This window comes from Callithrix jacchus, chromosome 3, assembly GCF_049354715.1.
Source record: "Callithrix jacchus isolate 240 chromosome 3, calJac240_pri, whole genome shotgun sequence".
NCBI classification, from domain to species: domain Eukaryota; kingdom Metazoa; phylum Chordata; class Mammalia; order Primates; family Cebidae; genus Callithrix; species Callithrix jacchus.
The window spans coordinates 184884555-184908153 of record NC_133504.1 but is presented as its reverse complement, the minus strand read 5'-3'; positions in this window follow the sequence as shown (position 1 = coordinate 184908153).

The following is a 23599-nucleotide window of genomic DNA, read 5'->3' as shown; positions in this document are numbered from 1 at the left end:
GAGTCAGGTGGCCAGACCTTTATTCTCTCAACTAGCTATTGGATGTAGACCATCCCTGAGAAGAGAATGTGGCCTAGGCAAGGTGTGTTTCATCAGCCAGGGGCAGTCTCCCAAAGGAGACTCAAGTGAAAGCTGTTGGCCGCCAACATTCCCAACAACTGAGGCAATGAGGGCTTCAGTGCTAAACGGGAGAACCTGGGCAATACAGTGTCTATTACAGATGCTTCAATTTCCAACCTTTTTTCCTTTCTAATATTTAGGGCTAAGAATCTCCCTCCAAGTATACCCTTAGCTGCATCCTAGAGTTTTTTTATATTCATTGGTAATTTTTTTTTGGATTTTCTCAATTTTATTAATTTAACATTTAAAGTGTAATTGCTGAACTTCCTAAAATTTGTGAACTTTCTAGTTATCTTGCTTTCTGAGCTTTTTGCAGCCATTACTGTAATTTACTCATCCAGATATGCTCGAAAAATGTCATTGGCTAACCAGAAGATTGACCAGAGTGTTTCTTCTTAAGCATTCTGGGTAATTGTCAATTTGCTGCTCCACAAAGGAGCACTAATTACGGTGTCTGTAGAACATTCAGGCTAAACACTAATATTTCTTTCTTCCCATTGTAGACCAGCCATGTGGCCTTGGGAAAATCCTTCAATAGGTCAAGGTCCCAGATGCCCTCTCAGTAAAATATGGAAGCAAACCTTCTGCCCTAAAGAAGAAATATGAATACATATGAATTCATGAATATAAATACATATTCATATTCACACACAAGAACAATTTTCATTTCAAGTCTGTGACTTTGTAATAATAATCACGAATGCAAACTGAACACTTACTATGTGCCAGGTATTACCAAATGCCTTATATGTATAAACACAATCCTCACAACACCACTTTGAAGAAAATACAGTTATTAGCCTCAGTTTACAGACTTTGATCTGAATCACAAACAGGTTAAGGAACTTGCCCAGGGCTAGCAGACAAGAACTAGTTATGCTGGGATTTGAACCTAAGAAATCTGTTCTTAGAATCCACATCTCTGGTCACTATGTTTTATCCCCTCTAGGCTAGCCAAATATATAGCTACTTATTATGTACAGTATTTTTATTTCTGGGGAAATTAATATAATAGCTAAGGATATTATTTTCTTTTTTATCCTGTTTCCCATGGAGTTTGATCCAAAGTGGAATTCCCTTCAAGTCCATTTAATTGGCATCAAGTATTTTATTGGTCAAACATCCATTTTATTAACATTTCATATGAAATTTCAGTATAATTACATTGGTTATATTTTCTTACAAAATTATTTTCACAGCAAAAAGAACAAAAAAGATGCAGCTTAGCAGAACCCCTCTGTTTGAAATCAGGAGATAAAAGTCAAATAGAGAATCTCTCTTACAAAGCATCATTCACCCTTCCTCCCTGGAGAAGGGAGTCACTGAAAGAGTCCCAAAAGGGTCCTCATCACAATTCAATTTAGAGTCTTAAAGGGATATCAAGGGCGGTTCATTGACATTTCGATCTGCTGATCCCATGGAAACTGTGAAATCAGAAGCAAGTGTGTTTAATTTACAGAATGTCAGAGCTGGTTAAGAATTATCAGTTTAACCCTCATCAGGAAATTGAGGCTCAGTGGAGCTGTGCCCTGTTGAACATCACCCATCCAATTAGCATCAGGTCTCAAGTGGGTTTTCTGGGGTGTGCACACAGTTTCCTCACTAGCTCAGTCCAAAGAAAATTGAAAAATAAAGCATGGTTTGAACTTGATTTTATCTTCAGCAAAGTGGTGGAATTGGGTCTTAAAATGTTTTAGTTACCAAAAATGCATAAAATAAAAGAGTAAGACATCAGGGGAGCATACATGGGAGATAGGACTATGAACGAATCAGTCCAGAGGTCTCACCAAAGAAATGGCAGAGCATCTGGCCTTCATCACCAGTCAGCTTCTAGAAGGCCCTAACTTCCAGAAAGGACAACTCCCAGTATGTAATGTAACCTTCAAGTCTGTGTTGGCAAATACGCAAATGCTTCAAAAAGGCAGTGCGGCCATTCATTAAGAAGTTCTAGATGGCCTGTAATCCTTGCTCAAAGTAAATCAGTGTTCTCCTAAACAGTTCCAGGTTTCTCGGTCCAAGCCAGAGGTCTGTAGTGCTTGGAGAGATATTATGAGCTTATTAAAAATTATATGGAAAGAAGGCAGGAGGCCAAGTCTGATTGTCCTCATAGACTGTAAGCAGCTGCCATTAGTCCTGGCACCAGAACAGCTAAAGCTTTTCACACGCTCATGAGTGAGGGACAAAGTGTATACAACAGATTGTATGTGAAGAGAGGACCAGGGTCTTGGTAGAAACACATGGGGGCTCCTGGTCAATGAACTGGCAATGTCATTTACCAGCAGGTGGCCTTCAGGAAACCTTGTCACCCAGGTAAATCACCTGAATCAACCAGTGGACACCATGGTGGACAAAGTACTGAGACCCAGATCGAAGTCCCTGCTTTGCTACATATTAGCTATGCTATCTTTGGCCACTTACCTTGTTCGAGCCGCTATTTCTCTGCCTGAAAACTGGGCATCATGATATAAGCATCACAGAGCTAACAGGAGAAATCGACTGTGAATAATGCATATGAAGGCTTTATTGTCGCTGATTACTATGACTTTTAGTACTATTATCTCCTAATCTTCAACTCTGAACACACAAGAGTATCCACATTCCAAGGCAAGAGGTGTGTGTATAGGCTGAGTGGGATCAGAGACTGAAAATGTCAAAAATGCCAAAGTTAAGGTCTGATGAACTGGGAAATACGGAGCCACTGAAGGCTTTTCACCAACAGAATCACATGTTGAATTGGGGGCTTAAAAAGGTTGGTTTCACAGGATTATGCCAAGTGTACTAGAAAATGAGAAAGACCTAAGCTGAGAGGTGAGCTCAGAGATGATGAGAGAGGGAGAGAGAGGAAATCGCCAAACATCCAAGGAATGCTCCGAGGTGAAATACAGAGACACAAACAAACAAGGAGAAAAAGTAACTTGGGGAAAACAAACTATGAAAGATATTGCATCCATGAAATAAGAACAGGCTACTATATAAAAGGAACGGTCAGAGAATACTTCCCTCCACTTCCCTCTTCAAAAAAAAAAAGTTATTTTGGAATTTAAAATTATGATCACAGGAAAGCTAGAAGTAAAATTTGGAAGATAAATTTGAGAAAATATCCCAGGAAGTAGAGAAAAGAAAAAAATGGAAGAAAGGAGGAGAAAAGATAAGAAAATTAAAGCTCTGTTGAAGAAATTCAGCATACGAATAATAAAAATTGTCAACGAGGAAACAAACCAAATAGGAGAGAAAATCTTCAAAGCAATAGTCTTCAAGACTATTCTCCAGATCTGGAAAACTGCTGCAGATGACTCAGATAATTGAGATGCTCTCACTTTGAGATAATAAATAATGTTTGGAAAACTCATTGGGACAAAGCAAAACAAAACACCATGCGTTGGCTCTGGATTATTTATTGAGAATCTGAGGCAGAGAAACATATTAATAGTTGCTCATGATCCCTGGTCGGTCCACTAAGAATTCATATTCCAGGCAATCACACTGCCCCAGCGGGGAGAAAGCTGTGGTGTGAGAACTGCGCAGTCAGGAATCTATTTTTAAATCAGGAACCGGAGTAAGCTCTTGACTTGTTATAAAGTATGAATCCTGATATTTTCTGGAAGAAAAAATCCTTTCAGTGAAGGATTCCTTGTGTCTCCTTCTGGAAGCAGCGTTGGCCTTCTGTGTGTGGTGAGAATGGCCACCATCCCAGGATCCGTCCCCCACGACCCTCGCCTTTTCCTCTTTTAAAAAATCTCCACACAATGCAATAAAACAAATGAAAACTAAAGAAGCCTGAGTTTAATATTCAGGGGATGTCATTCAAGTGTAGCCAGTTGGACAACTTTCCTGCTAATCAGAAGAGTAAGTTTTTCTCCTAGTTTTCTTTGCAGAACATAAAACTCATACTCTGCACAGAGGCCTCATAAATGTGTGGAAAGAGTGTGGACAGAGAATAGAAGCCTGGCTTGCCTTGGACTCACCCCATGTCCCAAGAAAAAGCTCGAGACCAGATTTCCCCCAACCCAACTATATTAGAATCGTTTTCAAGTCTTCTTAAGAATTCCATTCCCTTTGGTTTCTAAGATTTATCTAAGGAAAAGAAAAAAAAGTTTAAAAAAATGTGTATTCCCAAGCCCCACCACAGGCCTTCTGAATCTCAGCCTACAAATATAAAAGCTCCAAAGCTGGGTTTTTATAGACTCTCCACAGAGCTCTCTTGAGAGGCCAATTCAGCTCCTGTGGACACCCAACCCTGGAGAATGCTGTGCTCAAAGAGTTCCTTCTAGCCTTGAGATTCTAGGATGATGCTGCCAATATGGTGACGCACAGGCTCAGGCTTGGACTGCCGTTTGATTAACAAAGCAGAGTTCAAGCAGGAAAATAAAAATGAAAAAGAGGATCAGAGTTCATTCAGGTAGCAAGAGGAGCACCAGCTTTCTCTTAGCTGAAGTCTCTCCTTCTGGCTCTAGGAGATTATGGAATTCTTTAATTCAGATTGGGCTGGAAATGGCTTTCTGTAGTGGTGTGGGTGCTCTGAAGAGCAATTAAGAGCCATGGTACACCTCTTTTTTAAAACTTAGATTTGGGGGTACAGGTTTGTCACATGGGTATATTGCACGATGCTGAGGTTTGCGCTGCTATTGATCCTGTCACCCATATAGTGACAGTACCCAGTAGGTGGAGAGCCATCGTTCATCTGTAACTGGTAGAATAAGAGAGAGGGTTTATATTCAGAAGGGGTCTCTGCCTGGCACCTCTCACCTAACTGAACTGCATCAGGAAAAAAAGAAAATCAGAAAACAGAAGCAAGCAGCTTAGATGATCTCCTCTTTGTTCAAGAGCTCCAACACAGTGGACATCTCACCTCAAGCCCACAACAAAGCCACCCCAGAGCCCTGCAGGATCCTGGATGTGCCCGTGCTGTCTCACATCTCTGGCTTTTGCATAGACTCCTGCTCCGTTTACAGTGTTCTCGTGCTCTCTCCATCCTTCATTCCCTCCACCCGTTACCACCAGCATTCATCCATTCACATGTACCTAGTGATTACAGGCTCATCCTTCAAGGGCACCATTTCCACTAGGATTAATGACTCCTCATTATTTTTCCCACTCTCCCTCAATCCTTCTCATTGATAAGTCAAAGCCCAAATGTGTGGCAGGTGTCTTTGGAGATTAGTGACTGCTTTCTCCTCTGGACTCAGTCCTCTGAGTACTCCGTGGGTTTCCTTTGTGGCTCTAGACAGACTCCTTACCTCTGCCCTGCTGCCCTGTGTCCAGGAGATTACCTCCACCATCTTCGTCAATTGATTTCCCCTGCCCTATGGCTTCCAGATGGGTTCAGGCAACAGGCGTTCCTTGACTTGTAAATGACCATCCATCTTCTCCCTGTGTCTTTACATTGTCTTCTTTCTGTATGTGTCTCTGTCTCTCCATGTGGCTTTTACTAGGTAGGGTCTTGCTATGTTACCCAAGCTGGTCTCAAACTCTTGGGTTTGAGTGATCCTCCCACCTCAGCCTCCTAAGTAGCTGGGACCACAGGCACCCATCATTGTGCCTAGCTTGACTTTTTGAAAAAAATTAGAACACTAGTCTCGGGAGGCTGAGGCAGGAAGATAGCTCGAACCCAGAAGTTTGAGGCTGCAGTGAACCGTAATCCTGCCACTGCACTCCAGCCTGGGCAACAAAGCAAGACTCTATCTCTAAAAAATAATAATACTAAGGACACCAGTCACTGTATTTAGGGCCCACACTACTCTGGTATGACCTGATCTTAATTATTAGTAATTACATCTGCAATGAACCTATTTCCAAATAAGGTCACATTCTGAGGTACTGGAGCTTAGGACTTCAGCATATACATTTTTGAGAAACACAAGTGGGAAAAGAACTGAATGCAAAGGCAAGACTCTCAACTTCCTGTCCCAGCTCTGCATGGCTGGCTGTGGGACCTTGGACCATCACATGAAGTCTGACCTCATTCGCCCCATTTGCTGATGAGAAATCACCACATGTTCTTCAAGAGTGGAGGTGAGAAACAGAGGAATTGATCTCTGCAACAGCCGTGAGGTAGCCGTAAAGGGCATGTTGCTCTCGCTGGTCTGCCTTCCACCCTTCTCTCATTAAAAGGTCAACTCCAGAGGAAGATGGAGCTTCGGGCACTAGCCTGTCCTCTCTTCCTGGAGCACACTCTTCTGAATTAAATCTGGAGGAAATTTCTCCACACTACTGAAGTCAGAAGGGGCCTCTTAAGAGAGAAACTACCACAGGGCAAAATATCTTCAATTCCCTTCAAGGGGGAAAAATATCCCTTTTGGTCTGCAGATGGGTAATTGTATTCACTGTCTCCAAATGTCAAAATGCCAGCCTGGGCCAGCTTTCCACTAAGATCAAACGTGTTCTTCGGGGCCTCCTCTCTACTGATGTGGATGTGCAGTTAGCCATGGTAGAGAAGGCTGCTTGCTGAGTGGAGTGGCTTGGCAGGCTGCACTGCTCACAAAGCAAAGGAGAGATTGGACGTTGACCTTCCTGCTAAGTCACAGTCACACCCAAGCCCAGGAAAACCCTTTGAGCTACCAAAAATATACAGTCTTCATTGCCAAATGTGAAGAAGTAAAAACTGGAATATCTCGGGGAAATACGGCAAACAAGGTTGTCCAGTCTACACTTTTAGTTTGGTGATTAGAGATCAGACTGATTGTATTAGTTGTTTTCACACTGCCGATAAAGACGTACATGCGATTGGGCAATTTACAAAAGAAAGAGGTTTAATCAACTCACAGTTCCACGTGTCTGGGGAGGCCTCACAATCGTGGCAGGTGAAGGGCACATCTCACATGGTGGCTATTGGAAATAGATGCTCAGTGCCACAGAGAAAAATTGGCACTGGCATGATGACTAGCGGGGGTACCAAGGGTACCCTTCCTGCAGTCCAGGAAGGGGACCCTCACTAGTCATCATGCCATGAGTACAATTACAAAAGGAAAACATACAAATTTATCCCTTACGTATTTGGGGTCATCCTTACTGCTGTGTCTGATCCCCGTTGGTCGGAGCCAGACCTCACAATCTAAACTAAAGCCCGATTGGCCAACGACTTAAAACTTTTCTAAACAGGTAAAAGCAATGGAGAGCTGGGACATGCCTGTGAGCACGTCCAGCACAGGCATCTTGGTTAAAGTACAAGGACATAGAAGGTACTATGTGCCTGTAAGCATGGCGTGTCTAACAGCTACATAGGATGGGGCTTCACAAAGTTATTAACCCACATATTCTTTAACAAGAAAGGAAACTTTAAAAAGGAACTTTTCTACTTCCCACAGTGGCAGACAAAAGAAGAGAGCTTGTTCAGGGAAACTCCCCTTTATAAAACCATCAAATCTCATGATTCTTACTCACTACCATGAGAATAGCACAGGAAAGACCTGCCCCTGTGATTCAATTACCTCCCATCAAGTCCCTTCTATAACAAATGGGAATTGTGGGAAATACAATTCAAGATGAGATTTGGGTAGGGACACAGCCAAACCACTAACCCTTTCCATGAAGTGATATTGGTTATTGGTTTTAGAAATTAAGTTAGTTAGTAGCCTAGTGTTGATGAGGGTGGAGGGCCCCTGTGTATGTTCCTGGAGGGTGTGAAGGTGGTATGAACTTTCTGGAAAGCATGCTGTGAATGGGCTACCAAAGCCTTAACAGTGCCTTCACGCTAAGAGAAGAATCGGAGCAGCCTACAAAGTGGAAGGTGGTTTGTTCTGACTGTTTGTAACAGCAAGGCATGGAAAGATCTAAACATCCAGTGATGGATGGCCCCTCGGAGCTCAGCTCCAGTGGGAGCTCACATGGGAAGGTTTCCCCACAGCCCCAGCAGCTCTGGGATCCTTCTTGTCTGGTTCCCAAACATCTCGCACACCTCTACCCTAGCAACTGCTTGCATTAGGATCCTTTTTCCCGTATGTTTCTTTTAGCTCCACCAGGGGTGGACAAACCACAGGTGGGCAGGGCCACCATCTTTTTTTGTTTGTTTGTTTGTTTTTTGAGACAGGGTCTCACTCTGTCACCCAGGCTGGAGTGCAGTGGCACAATCTCGGCTCACTGCGACCTCTGCCTCCTGGGTTCAAGCGATTCTCCTAAGTAGCCTCCCAAGTAGCTGGGACTACAGGTGCTTGACACCACACCTGGCTAATTTTGTATTTGTAGTAGAGATGGTGTTTTGCCACATTGTCCAGGCTGTTCTGAAACTCCTGACCATAAGTGATCTGCCTACTTTGGCCTCCCAAAGTGCTAGGATGACAGTGATGAGCCACCATACCTGACCCACGACCTGTTTCCTAAATAAAATTGTGGGGACATGGCCACACCTATTTGTTTACATAGTGTCTGTGGCAGCTTTTGTGAAGGAAGCCACATGACCTGCAAAGACTCCAATATTTGCTATCTGTCCCTTTACAGAAAAACTTTGCTGGTCCCTGAACTATGCTATAAAGCCCTTCAAATAAATAATTTTATTCATGTCTACATCCCATGAAGCTGAGTGGTGCCAGGCACACAGAAAGTGTTTCATAAATGTGTGTTGGGTTAACTCAGGAGCTTGAATCTCCAGACAGACAGTGGCTCTCACACTTACGTGTGCATCAGAATCACCATGGACATTTGCTAAAACGCAAGGTCTAGATTCCCAAAAGTCTGATTTGAGAGTCCTGGGTGAAACCAGGAAATATACATTTTATTAATTACACATTCCCAAGGTGAGTCTGATGCTGATCGACCTTTAATTAATCCTGTCAAGAGGCATTGATGATGACACAGGGAATCAAGTGGATTTCTAGCAGCACAGTGGACCAGATAACCTGAAACCCTCCTGCTACGTGCTTAAGAGAAATATGCAAAACTTAATTAAATGCAGAGCTAAGTTTATAAAGTCAAATAAAGGAAACCTGCAGGGCACAAAGGAGTGGCAGGAACTGAAAACCAGAGCAATCCATTTGAGCTGACCTGTGGCTGGCCTGGGGCAGGGATTAGGGGGTAGGCTTTGGTAACTTAAAGGCTGGGGGATTCAAAGGCCAGCTCTGGTCAAGAGACAAGGCCTGAGACCCATGCATGATGGGGAGTTAGCATTGAGGACATCACCATAAAGAAGGGACCCTGAATAGATTATAACCCTGGAGAAGAGTGGGTAGAAAAATCCTCCCACTAACCCCAGGAGCTGCCCAATAAGCTGGTCTCTTTCAACCATGTAATCCTTTAAGAATTCACACCCACTGAATGTAAACTAGTACAACCACTATGGAAAACAGTGTGGAGATTCCTTAAAGAACTAAAAGTAGAACTACCATTAGATCCAGCAATCTCATTACTGGGTATCTATCCCAAGGAAGAGAAGCTATTACACGAAAAAGACACTTGTACACGCATGTTTATAGCAGCACAATTTGCAATTGTAAAAATATGGAACCAACCTAAGTGCCCATCGACCAACAAGTGGACAAAGAAGATGTGATGTATATATAAATGATGGAATACTACTCAGCCATAAAAAGAAATGAATTAATCACATTTGCAGCAGTCTGGATAATATTGTGCGAATTATTCTAAGTGAAGTAATGCAGGAATGGAAAACCAAACATCATATGTTCTCACTCGGAAGTGGGAACTAGGCTATGAGGATGCAAAGACATAAGCATGACACAGGGGACTTTGGGAATGCAGGGGGAAAGGGTGGGAAGGGGGTGGAGAATAGAAGACTACAAATGGGGAGCAGTGTATACTTCTCAGGTGATGAGTGCAATGAAATCTCACAAATCACCACTAAGGAGCTTACTCCTGTAATCACCACCTGTTCCCCAAAACCTATGAAATAATAAGAGAAAAAAGTTAGAAAAAAGAATTCACACTCATAGCTCGTCTGCATTCATATTTCCTGTTAGCATTGATACTCCCCAAGTAGCTGACGAACCTCGAAGCAGAGAAATGTACCTAAAAGTCCAGGTTCATCTCATGAATCAGGATCTGTTAGGTGTTCTCAAAATTAAGGTAGTAGCCCAGTGTTGATGAGGGTAAGTGTCTGAGGTGCCCAGAAGAAGCATATGCAAAATCTCCTTGGAAATGTATCCCTCAACCTTAGCTGCAAGGTATGTCCACTGAAGATAAGCTCACACACCACAATCACAAAACACTGGGAGCAAGCTGCCAGACACAACCAAGTGCAAATAACAGCACTATCCTATCCTACTGTTTCTCGCCACTTTCCTGACAACTCCTGGTCTCCCCCACTGTCCCCTCTAGCTGGGATGACTGCTTTTGCCTTCATTGTCACTGCAGTGTCTCCACTTTGGCAATCGGAGTGATTCTGTTAAAACATAATCTGATCACATCTCTCCTCTGCTCAAAATCTTCCAATGGCTTCTCCATCTGATGCAGAGTAGAAGCCATGAGACTTTGCATCACCCAGTCCCTCACTGTCTTTCAGACCGTTTTTTATACTCCCACTCTTTCTCTCACTCTAGACACTGGCATCCTATGTTCTCCAATCACATCAGGACCCTAGTATTTATGTTTTACCGATTCCATCTTGTTTATTCATCCTTTTTGTTGTCTGTTTTATCTGTTATATTGTAAGTTTAAAACAGATACTTTGTTTTGTTCCTTTGTTCCTGGTATCTAAATGCCTGGCACATAATAGATGCTCAACAAATGTTGAATAGGTGAATGAATGAATGAATGAATGAACACAAAAGAAAATCACTGAAGAATTTGAATATAGAACCTGCTCATATTCATGCTTTAGAAAAATTCTCTTTACACTAGGACTGCAGTTATTTCTCACCTACTGTCTACATGTATGGATTTAATTGCCATGGCTACTATGTGAGGTAAGGGAAGGAAACTATTTTTATCCCTACTTTGTAGATTAGTGAAAATTGTTCCAAGATTTACTGACTCACCCAACTTCAGACAACTGGTGAGTCTGAATTGAACCTATGCTTTAAGGTCTCTCACTCTGCCTCTTGCTTCTGTATTTACCATCCTTTCCCTAGTTTCAAGTTTCAGTGTGAAATACTTCTTGACACATGAAGGATTTAGAGCTAGACACCTCAAATCAAATGTTCCTTAAAGAGCAATCCCAAGGATGAAATGTCATTTAATGAGGTGTCTCATGGCAGGATTATTTGTGCAGATATTTTATTCAGAAAGAGCGGGCGGTGGGAAGTGGCTGCCTCCGGAGGGTCTATTTTGATGTGGTTGAGGTGAGGTGAGGTGAGAAGCTCACCCGATGGAACATAGAAATTCTGGCCTCCAGCCCAGCTCCACCCCCAACTAGCTGCATAGCAGCTGGCAGGTTCTCTGATCACCCTGGGTCTGTTTCCTCATTGACAAAGAGACAGAAGCTCAAGATAAAGTAATGTTATGTCTTTCCCAGCCCTAAGGGCTGTGCTTGAGGAGTTGATGGCTGCGTTTGGGAGACCAAAGTGCTGGTTCACTTTCTCCATTAAACACTTCATTAACCACTTCTCTGTGTGTGAAATAAACCCAAACACTCTTCTCAGCTTCTCCAGCAACACTTGCAACTCCTAACAACCCACATTGTTTGACTGACCTGGTCCAGAGTGCCCGCTTAAAGCTCAGGGTTGGAAACACGGGCTTGAATCGTGATTCCACCTCTCAGGCTAGATATCCCTCAGTCAGTGACTTAACCTTCCCTCATCTGCAAAGAGGAGATCATCCCAGTTCCACCTGTGTGGAGGGAATGCAATGGAATGAGTGCCATCAAGTACTGGGGACCCACCCGTTAGAAGAAATTGCTTTCCATCAAGGAGCATCATCAGACCCTAGGTGGGGAAGGGAACACGATTCCAGGATTCACAGTGTTGTAATGAGAAGACCCTCATCAGTTCATTCCCCTGCTCTGAACCAGAGTCCAACAGGAACACATTACATTTGTGCTTTTGGCATGAATATCTGAATTTCACAACACAGACTTGCAGAGAAATGAAGGGACAATTTGCAAACATCAACATCCAAAAGCCCAAGGGGATATTGCCAGCCACACAATCCGTCAAAAATAAACAGTGATGGATTTTATTGAGAAGATAAGATTTGATAGCAGAGCTTTATCCTGAGAACATTTCATCCTGAAACGCTTCCTGAGGGTTGGAGGCAGGCCACGTGGGGAAAGGGCTGCAGAATCCGTGCCCACCTCCCCAGCTCTTTCTCATACCCCTCGCTCCTCTGCCCCACTGTGCTGCATCACACCTACACCCTGTCACTTCCGGCACCACACAGGTCATTACCTCTGCTTGACTGTTCTCCCACCCCATCAGGGACAAACTCTGCAAAATCAGCAGGTCTTTTTCTGTTTAAAACTGACTTCTGGCCAGGTGCAGTGGGTCATGCCTGTGATCCTAGCACTCTGAGAGGCTGAGGTGGCAAGGTAACTTGAGGCAAGGAGTTCAAGACTAGCCTGGGCAGTATAGCAAGATCCTGTCTCTACAACATTTTTTTTTTTTAATTAGTTGCATGTGGTGGTATATGCCTGTAGTCCCTGCTACTCAGGAGGCTAAGGTGGGAAGATTACTTGAGCTAAGGAGGTCATGAACTGGATCCTGCCATTGCACTCCTGCCTGGGCAACAGAGTGAATCTCTAGGTAGGTAGGTAGGTAGATAGATAGATGATAGATAGATAGATAGATAGATAGATAGATAATAGATAATAGATAGAAGATAGATAATAGAAGATAGGCAGATAGATTATTAGATAGAAAATAGATAGAAGATAGATACTAGATAGACGATAGATAATTAGATAGATAATAGCTTATTAGATAGAAGGTAGATAGATTATTAGATAGATAATAGAAGATAGATAATTAGATAATAGAAGATAGATTATTAGATAAGATAGGTAATAGAAGATAGATAGATTATTAGAAAGATAATACATAGAAGATAGGCAGATAGATAAATAATAGAAGATAGATAGATTATTAAAAAGATAGCTAACAGAAGATAGATAGATAGATAGATAGACAAATAGAAGGCTAGATTGCCAGATAGATAGATGATTGATAGATAGAAGATAGATAATAGCTAGATAATTAGATAGATAGATAATAGATGGAAGGTAGATAGAAAATAGATAGAAGATAGATAGATGATAGATAGAGAGATGATAGAAGATAGATAGATAGATGATAGATAGAAGATAGATAGATAGATGATAGATAGATGATAGATAGAGAGATGATAGATAGAAGATAGATAGATAGATAGATAGAAGATAGATAGATAGATAGATAGATAGATAGATAGATAGATCGATCTAACCTCCTCCAGGACAGGCCCCATCAGGTGGCGGCCTCTGGGCTGGCTGTCTTACCTACTGTGGATGCTGCATCATAGCACTTGTCACACTGGCAGCTTGGAAATGATTTGTATAATTCGCTGTTTGATGTCCATCACTCCCACAGGATAATGGGAAAGAGAAAAGCCGTCCATGACTGTCCAGTTCACTGCTGTCACCAGGCCTGGAATTTAGTAAGCTTCAAATTGTCAAATGAACAAAGGAGAAGGAGGAGAACCAACATTTTTTGAGTTCCTCCTACAAGCCATTGTCTCGTTCCTTCCTCCTTACCTTCAGGGAGGTAGAGCTTTCAGGTAAGAAAACAGATTCAAAGGGACAAGAAAATAGCCCAAAGTCTCCCAGGTATCAGGAATCTCCAGTCAGGAATCAACTCGCACGTGACCCCAACCCTCTCCATCCTCTGAGATTCCAAGTGATCCCCTGTACCCTGTGAAGTCACTCTGAGAGTGGTCTCCACATTACGGATGTTAGGTGGGTATCGAGTCACTGACATGAGGAAACATTCATGGAACACGAGTCTCCCTCTCCTGCTCAGTCCTGTGAAACTTTGACAGTTTCACAATTCGCTTGAATATATCTTGGCAATTTCGGGGTGTGGAAAGGCTTCACCCCACTTTGCCTGACCCAGGAGCGGAGGCTGGAGGAAGATGAGAGGGGCTGGAAATGTCTGACCAGACTCAGACAGAGGGGAGATCTGTGGGGCTCTCATGAGAGCAGACAGGGCTTAGTGAGCAAGGCCTCCGTCGGGCACAGGCAATTCAGTGGGGTCACTGAGGCTTCAGTGCCAGCACAATGGCGTTCCGGGAGGCCAGCTGGAGGGAAAACAAGATTACACAAATCCCTCGGCTCATGGACTCATCAGGGTAATGAGGCTTGATGCCTGCTGCTCGGTGGTAAAAGAAATTAATTGTGGCTCCTGTGCCTGCCTCCCACAGCAGAAGATGGAGCCTCTGACTGCACATGTGTGGACCTGGTCCTAACACACTGGCCTTAACCGTGCCCTTGAAGGAAAATCTTCCTCCTTCCTTCCACCCTCCATCTATCAAATACTTATGGAGCAGTCAGTCCTTTAAATTTACCTACCGCGGCCGGGCGCGGTGGCTCACACCTGTAATCCCAGCACTTTGGGAGGCCGAGATGGGTGGATCATGAGGTCAAGAGATCGAGACCATCCTGGTCAACATGGTGAAAGCCCGTCTCTACTAAAAATACAAAAAATTAGCTGGGCATGGCAGTGCGTGCCTGTAATCCCAGCTACTCAGGAGGCTGAGGCAAGAGAATTGCCTGAACACAGGAGGCGAGGTTGCGGTGAGCCGAGATCGCGCCATTGCACTCCAGCCTGGGTAACAAGAGCGAAACTCCATCTCAAAAAAAAAAAAAAAAAAAATTTACCTACCACCTGTCCGACCTTGACAGGGAGCATATACTATGTTTAACAGTTGCGACGGCCAACACTCGGGTGTTTATAATGTGCCATTCACATGCCTTACACCATATAATGCCCACAGTAATCTGATGAGATGGGGACTGTTATCCCATTTCACAGTTGAGGAAACAGTGACTTGGGGAAGGTAGTAACTTTCGCAAGATGCAGAGCCAGGATCTGAACCAGGCATCAGAATTATAGTGGGAGCACAGGACAGATGTCACGAAGGAGGCCTTGGACTAAGCTCCCTGTCTCTCAGAGCCTGTCTTTCCTCTTTTGAGTGAGTAGAGAAAGCCCTGTGTCACAAGATTGCCGTGAGCATGAGAAGTGGAAATGCATGCGGAGTGAGATCCTGGCACGGGACACAGAGTAGGGCAGAAGAATGGTCTATGGTCTGACAGTTCACAGAGGCAGGAAGAGTCCAAAGGTCAAGAAACATTGAAGACTAGTGGCTTCAGGGTTCAGGCAGCTTTGGGATGGAATCCTGGCTCACTGACCTTGGACAAAACTGTGAACTCAACTATGGAGACCTCGCTATAGGCTTATTAATCTGTTTTCTCATGCAAACCCTGGGGGGTGACACAGGGGATGGGTGTGTGGGTTAATGGATGGGTAGGTGAATGGATAGAAAGATAGATGGATGGAAGGATAGATGAATGGATGAAAAGATGGATAGATGCATGTATACATGCATGGAAGGGGGGATGGATGGATACCTGCATGGGTGGAAAGATGGTTGAGTGGATGAACGGATGGATGGGGGATGGATAGAATTCCAGAGCTACGAGGAGGTGGCCAGCTCAATCCACGCATTCCTCTACAAGTGACCAGAGGCCTGAAGTGGGGAAGTGACTTGTTCAAGGTCATGCAGTTAATTAGGCCCAAGGCTGAGAGATTCTGGCCCGTTTCGCTGTGTCCTCCCTCTTTTAAGTTCCCTGGTGTCGTTTATTGCTTCCTAAACTTGCAGCACAGACTAGATCATAACACCCAAAGTCCCCGCCCTGTGCTTGGGGTCTGGGTTGGGAAGGGAGGGAACACCTTTGTTTCTGGCTTGAGCTACACGTGGTGCTGCCTCAGTTGGTCTTCAGCTCGTGAATCCTCAAAAGATAGGAAGGTGGGTTCAGGCGAGCCTCGCCTTCACCTGGACTCCAACACAATCCAGATGCTGGAAGACTTGAAGTCAGCACACTTGGGGTCTGGCCCTGACTCTGTCACTAACTGGTTGTGCAACTGGGCTCCAGTTGACTTAAGTGACTTGTGCAAAGCCACTTAAGCTCCCTAAGCCTCCAAAATAACATGTGAGGGCCATTCTGTCTCTTTTATAGCTTATGATTCATGGTTGTCGGTGAGAGATAACATTTCAGGGCAAATGTTTTCCAAAGCCATCCTGGGGGCTCAGAAGCCTCCACACTGAAGTGCGCAGAAAAAGCAGCTCAAAAGAAAGCTGCCTACAAAAAAGGGGAGGGCACAGGGAGCCCTGCTACCTTCCTGAAGCTTCCTCACCTCACCTATAAAGTTTCTACAGGAGCTGAGGGGAGCTTTGCACGCAGCTCCAGAGGACAGGCTTCCAGGCTGCCAGGCTGCCCAGTCACAGGAGAGGTAATAAGGCAAAGGCGCAGCTCCACCATGCCTCTATTAAAACAGTACAAGACACTGTCTAAACACTGGCCAGCTGCCAAGGCCACTGAGGCCTCCTGCAAGCTTGTCATTCCATGAGCTTAGAAGAGAGACCCACGCTGCTGGAAAATGGCAGGGAATTCTGCCAGCCAGGGTGCTTCAAAGACACTGATGTCCTTGTCCAGCGGCCGCAGTGATGCCTGCAGCCTGCACAGAATGGACTTTTTACCTTGGAAGGGCCGCTTTAAACAGACGCAAAGGAAAGAGAGTTGGAGCGAGCAGGAGCAGGAGCTGGGAATTGGGGGAAGCCCTCAGGCCAAGGTCAGGGCCGGCAGGGCGAAGCCACCGAGTCAGCAGAATCCTCCAATCCCGGTGGCTATTCATCAGCCACCACTGGGCGAGAGGGACTGATGCAAATCCATTGTCATCCTCACGATAGGCCTGGAGAGCAGGTGCTCAGTCTAGCCCCACCTGAAGCAGGAGAAAGCTGAGACTCAGAAAATAAGGAAATTGCAACCTGCTTTCCAGAGGTGATTCCAGAATTTAAACCCAGGTTTGTCAACTCAAAGCCAGTAAGTCCTCTCCTCAGCCTGTACTGTTCCTGCCCCTGGCTGTGGCAGGACCCCAAAAGCCATTTAGTGACCCCGAGGAAAAGAAATGTGCCCCTTCTCACTTACCACCATCCAGGCTGAGTGTAGGCAGGCATTCCCACAGACTGGGCACACCAAAGGGAAGACGGCCAGTTTTTAGGAGCAAGTGCCATCAGTGCCCGGCCCGCAGCATCGCACGGGCAGAGCTCACTGAAGATCACTCTCCAACAGGCCCGTGAGCTCCCTTCTCTCTGGCTGCACGGGCTTGTTTGGCTTGGCACACAGAGCAAGTCAGAAGTGGAGGAGGTGAACACCCTAGGAGTGACCCTCAACCAATGAGGGACAAGAGTTGGGGGATAAACACCTCATGTTCCTTGCCCTGCAGTGGGACCGCTCTGCGCTTCACCCCTCCTGGGAGCAGAGGCTCCCAGGGGGCTGAGCCCTGGCTGCCCTCGGTGAAGACTGAAGACCTGCCCATCTTCCCTCACGATTGACTTTTCCTCCCTTCTGCCTCCCTTTCCTTTCCCTCTCCATGCTTCCTGGGTCATCACCTAACAAATTGCTTGAACCAGTCCTTGGTTGGGTCAAGGCTGGCAGGGGGAAGCCACTGAGTCAGCAGAAGCAGTGCTGACTCACTCAGTGGCTTCCCCCTGCCAGCCCTGACCTAAGGTCTTGGTCTCAGGATCTGTTTGTGGGGGGGGATTTAAACTTAGATACTACCGTGTGAGTAACAGGTGCCATGCAAAAGGGGAACCCTCAAAAGAAAGAAGCAGTGGGAGCTCCAGGCCATGCTTGCATTCACAGTCTCACCTCTGACTCATTCTAGATTTCTTGCTGCCACTAGACTGAACCTCATGGTTGGCTGGTTTGTTTGGGGGACGGAGTTTCACTCTTGTTGCCCAGGCTGGAGTTCAATGGTGTGATCTCAGCTTACCGTAACCTCTGCCTCCAGGGTTCAAGCAGTTCTCATGCCTCAGCCTCTCAAGTGGCCTGTCTTACAGGTGTGCGCCACCATGCCAGGCTAATTCTGTATTTTTAGTAGAGACAGGGTTTCACCATGTTGGTCAGGCTGGTCTTGACTCCTGACCTCAAGTGGTCCACCCGCCTCAGTCTCCCAAAGTGCTGGGATTACAGGTGTGAGCCGTGACCTGCGCCTGACCTGCACCTCATTTTTAATTATCTGGGTACTCGCTTTATGACATCTGTTTCCACTTTCATTCCCACTTTGTGTGAGGATTAAATTTTTTTGAGACAAAGTCTCTCTTTGTCTCCCAGGCTGGAGTGCAGTAGCATGATCTCAGCTCACTGCAACCTCCGCCTCCTGGATTCAAGTGATTCTCATGCCTCTCAGCCTCCCAAGTAGCTGAAATGATAGGCACGTGTCACCACACCCGGCTAATTTTTGGATTTTTTGTAGAGACAGGGTTTCACCATGTTGGCCAAGCTTGTCTCAAACTCCTGACAGCAAGTGATCCACCTGCCTCGGCCTCCCAAAGTGCTGGGGTTACAGGTGTGAGCCACCGCGCCTGGCGTGATGATTAATTTTATATGTCAGCTTGACTAGATCAAGGGATGCCCAGATATTTGACTAAATGTTATTTTTTGTGTGCTTGCCACGGTGTTTCTGTATGAGATGAGCATTTGAATGGGTGAACTGAGAAAAGCAGCTGGGCCTCCTCAGTGTGGGTGGGCTTCATCCAATCTGTCGCAGGCTAGAATAGAACAAAAGGTGGAAGAAGGGAGAATGTGCCGCTTGTCTTTGCCTGACGGCTTGAGCTGGGTCTTAGGTCTTTTCCTGCCCTCAGGCTAAGACTTACATCATCAGCCCTCCTGGCTCTCAGGCCTTTGGACTTTGCCTGACGGCTTGAGCTGGGTCTTAAGTCTTTTCCTGCCCTCAGGCTAAGACTTACATCATCAGCCCTCCTGGTTCTCAGGCCTTTGGACTGCACTTAACTACACTGCCAGCTTTCTTGGGTCTCCAGTGTGGAGGATTTCTCAGCTCCATAATCATGTGAACCAATTCCTCATAATAAATCTCGTGTGTGTGTGTGTGTGTGTGTGTGTGTGCATCCTATGAATTCTGTTTCCCTGGAGAGCCCTGACTAATGCACCTTGCCATAGAAATTAGACTTTGGCACCAGTTCCAGGGTCCCCACATCACGTTTTCCGCCTGCAGTCACACAGGTAGGTGCTATCCCTCGGACCCTGAGCCCAGCCATGCCTTCCTCCAGGCCAGCCTTTCTGGTGATAGGACTGCCAAATGTGCCTCATTCTCATTTATTCTCACCAACACACATGGGCATTTTACTCCACAGAGTAGCATTGGGCCACTGGGTGGACAGTGATGTCATTTAACAAAGGGGACGCCCAGGGTAAAGAGCTGGATTAGGGAAGGAAAGAGTGTTGACTGGAAAGTCCCAAGGGACTGCTGGGAGAGATGCCTCAGGGGTGGCTTGAGCCATAAAGCTCAGGCTTGGCTGACTGAATGGATCTGAGAGGTGTTTGTCCAGAGAGCTGGTGGGCAGAGCCATCAGAGTGAGTGAGGGCCCCAGAGGCCAAACCTAAGCCAGGTTTTGAGGGGCCAGAAGCTTACACAATTTGGGAGATGGGGAAGTGCTTACTAAAAAACAAGGCGGGTGTGCTGGCTCACACCTGTAATCCCAGCACTTTGGGAGGCCGAGGTGGGGGATCATCTGAGGTCAGGAGTTGGAGACCAGCCTGGCTGGCCAACATGGTAAAACCCTGTCTCTACTAAAAATACAAAAACTTAGCTGGGTAGGGTGGCAGGTGCCTGTAATCCCAGCTACATGGGAGGCTGAGGCAGGAGAGTCGCTTGAACCCGGGAGGTGGAGGTTGCAGTCAGCTTAGATTGTGTCTCTGCACTCCAGCCTGGGTGACAGATACAGACTCTGTTTAAATAAGAGAGAGAGAAACAAAACCCGCAAAATTGTGAAAACAGAATTGCAAGGCCTTTCTCAGACCTGGGTAGAGACCCATGCACGTGAGGGACACTGAAGCTTAAGCTTCATGCTTCACTGTAAAGCCACCTCTGAGTGGGGTCTAAGAGACAGGTACATTGCAGTGACACTACTTTCTAACTTTCTGTCTCCATCACTAGAGCGTAAGTGTCTTGGGGTATGGTATTAATTATGTCAAGTTCACCTGTAGCTCCAGGGCTTTGCACAGTGAATGGCTCTCTCAGCCGAGTTCAATCAAGGAAACAGAAATGTGTCTAGGTATTTTTGGCAGCAAGGTATTCAGTATGAGGAAATAAATAGGTACTAGAAAATTGTTGGATAAGCTGGAGGAGTGAAAGTGTTGAGGCTGCTACTGGGCTTTGGGCTTCAAGGTCACTTTGCTTTGATTCTGAACTTAGGACACTGTAGGTAATCCCAGCTCGTGCCTCAGTAGTCCCTCACCCATGAACTGATATGTAGAGGGTATGACCACTGCAAAGCTCACTCCTGCCAAAGCCTGCCCACCAGCTACCACTGCCATAGCAAATTCTGCTTTCTAAATATTGCACGCATGCTTCTCATTGGCAGAACCTAAATTTTATCCAGAACCCCAGCAGCAAGGAAACGTAGGAAATACAGTTTTCATCCTTTCATCCCCTGTGAAACAGCAGGGTTGGGGAGATCATAGGAGGGGATACAAATGGATACAAAGTACCTGCAGAAGACATTCAGAACAATGGCACAGAGTGGGTGCTGTGTGAGTTATTGACCATGGTGTAGGAGATTACCCCAAAACTTAGTAACTTGAAACAACATTTATTATCTCTTGGTTTCTGTGGGTCAGGAATCCAGGCATAGCTATCTGGATGCTCTGCTTCATGGTCTCTGGCTGATGCCATCAAGGTGTCAGTCCAGGGGCTGTGATGTCATGGGAGGGCTCCAAGGGGGAAGGGTCCACTCACTTAGTGGCTGTTGGCAGCATTCAGTCCAATGTGGCTGCTGACTGGGGGCCCTGGTTCCTCACTGATTGTTGGCAGGAAGTCACCTTCAGTTTCTTGCCACATGGGCCTCCTGTTTCAATGAAGGAGGCAAGTCAGGAAGTCAATAGAAAGAATCTGCTGGCAAGATGGAAACCACAGTCTCTGTATAACCTAACCTCAGAAGTGACATCCCATCATTTTTGCCATATTCTATGGTTAGAAGTGATTGACTTGGTCCAGCCCACAGGCAAGGGCAGGGTCTTACACAAGAGTGTGAGTACTAGGAGGAGGAGGTCATTGGGCTCACCTTTGTCTGCAATACTTGGTGAACACCTGCGTGAGGAAAGACCAGGAGCAAGAGGCAGTGGAGTGTGATGCTCCAGAGGGAGCCCGCAGGCTGTCCACACACAGCTTCACATGGTCACGGCATCATCCCAGTGGCAGCACCTGGAAAGGGTGCCCAGAGGTAGCCAGGCTGCAGAATGGAGGAGGACTGCTTCACTGGGACAATGCATCTGACATGGAAGGATAAACTGGATGTCAGGTTCTCTTTTGTTCTGTTTGTTTTAAGACAGGGTCTCACTCTCTTGCCCAGGCTGGAGTGCAGTGATGCGATCTCTGCTCACGGCAGCCTAGAACTCCCAGGTTGAAGCAATCCTCCCACCTCAGCCTCATATGTAATTGAGACTACAGGCACACACCGCCATGTTTGGCTAATTTTTATGTTTTTTATTTTTTTATTTTATTTTATTATTATTATTTTTTGAGACGGAGTTTTGCTCTTGTTACCCAGGCTGGAGTGTAATGGCGCGATCTCTGCTCACCGCAACCTCCGCCTCCTGGGTTCAGGCAATTCTCCTGCCTCAGCCTCCCGAGTAGCTGGGCTTACAGGCACGCACCACCATGCCCAGCTAATTTTATGTATTTTTAGTAGAGACAGGGTTTCACCATGTTGACCAGGATGGTCTCGATCTCTCGACCTCATGATCCACCCATCTCAGCCTCCCAAAGTGCTGGGATTACAGGCTTGAGCCACCGCGCCCGGCCTGTTTTTTATTTTTTATAGCAATGAAGTCTCGCTATGTTGCCCAGACTGGTCTTGAACTCCTGGGGTTAAGTGATCTGCCCTTCTCGGTCTTCCAAAGTGCTGGGACTGCAGGTGTGAGCAACCGCATCCAGTCCCAAGTAACTTTTACAATGAGAAAGGTAACTGGCACGGGGACCAGAAGGTGGAGTCAGACAATGTCCTGTGTATGAATCATTGTCTAAATTTGATTTAATCTTGCCTTCTTCTCTCCTAAAGTTCTCATCTCCCTTTGTCTCTTTTTTCATTTCATGGCACAAAAATTCACATGGTAGACAGCTTCATGGTGACTGAGGGGCTTCATCGGGACACACTGTGTGCTCAGCATCCCCCAGGCACTGTGCTAGGCAACGCGAATACAGAAATGAGTAGGACGTTTCTCCTCCTGTTTTCAAGGTCTTTGCTGACCCTAGCGGAGACATGAGCACAGACAAGAGGACTGAGTACGGGCAGAGCCAACCAAGGGAGGGACCCTTACTCCAACTTGGAGAGGCAAAAAGGCCTCCATAGGAAGTGACCCGGGAGAGGCATCTCAGAGGTTAAGAATTTAGTCAGGAAAAGAGGAGAAAGGACTCCAGGCAGAGAAGACAGCTGGACAGCAGCAGGAGTGGGGGTGAGAAATGGGGGACAGGGAACCAGATGCCAGAGGCAGTGGAAGAGCTCACATTGCAATGAGCCAGGGAGCTGCCTCTCTCGATGTTGTCTGGGCTGCCCTCCTGAATTGTTGGAAAGAATGCAGCGTTCGGGGGCACTTTATTTTAGGCTTTGTTTAGACTGAAAAGCAAAGCAAAGACGGTGGTGTGATTCTTAACGAAAGCCTAGCAGACCCAGGCACCTGCTAACTCGAAAGCAACAGTCCACTCCTCGGGAAAAGCAGGCAGCCTCTCTGGGCCTTGGTGTTTCCATCCGTAAATAGGGCTGCCTGTACTTTACACCTACTCGCTAGATGGAAGCGGTGGAGATGAATAAAGACGAAGTTCCCAGGCAAGGCGAGTATCCGGGGAGCTGTCTCCGTCTTTAAAAAGGCCTTTGAGGTCCTCAGGATGAAAGAATCTGCGGACGTGAAATTCTATGATTCTCTAAGAACAAAGCGCCTGGACCAATTTGTAAGCTATGGAATAAGTGACTCATCGGCTTGAAGGGAGAGATGTTGAAGGAGTACGAAGCCAGAGAGGAGGGGGCGCAAGAACACGATGGAAACCCACAGGTGGTTTATGAAGGCCGCCCTCAGAAATAGAGAGTGGAGGATAAATGATATCCCAAATAACAGAACAGCTGACGTGGAAGCTGGTGTTTACAAGGTACCTTAATGACATGAGAATGTGTTTGATAAGAAGTGAAGAAAAGGAAAAAAAAGGCAAAACTGCATATGTAGCTATGTGATTATTATTAAAAATACATACACTTCCATACCTGCACACATGCACACATACGTACACGTATTATATAGATAGAGATGTAGATACAGACATACAGACACGCA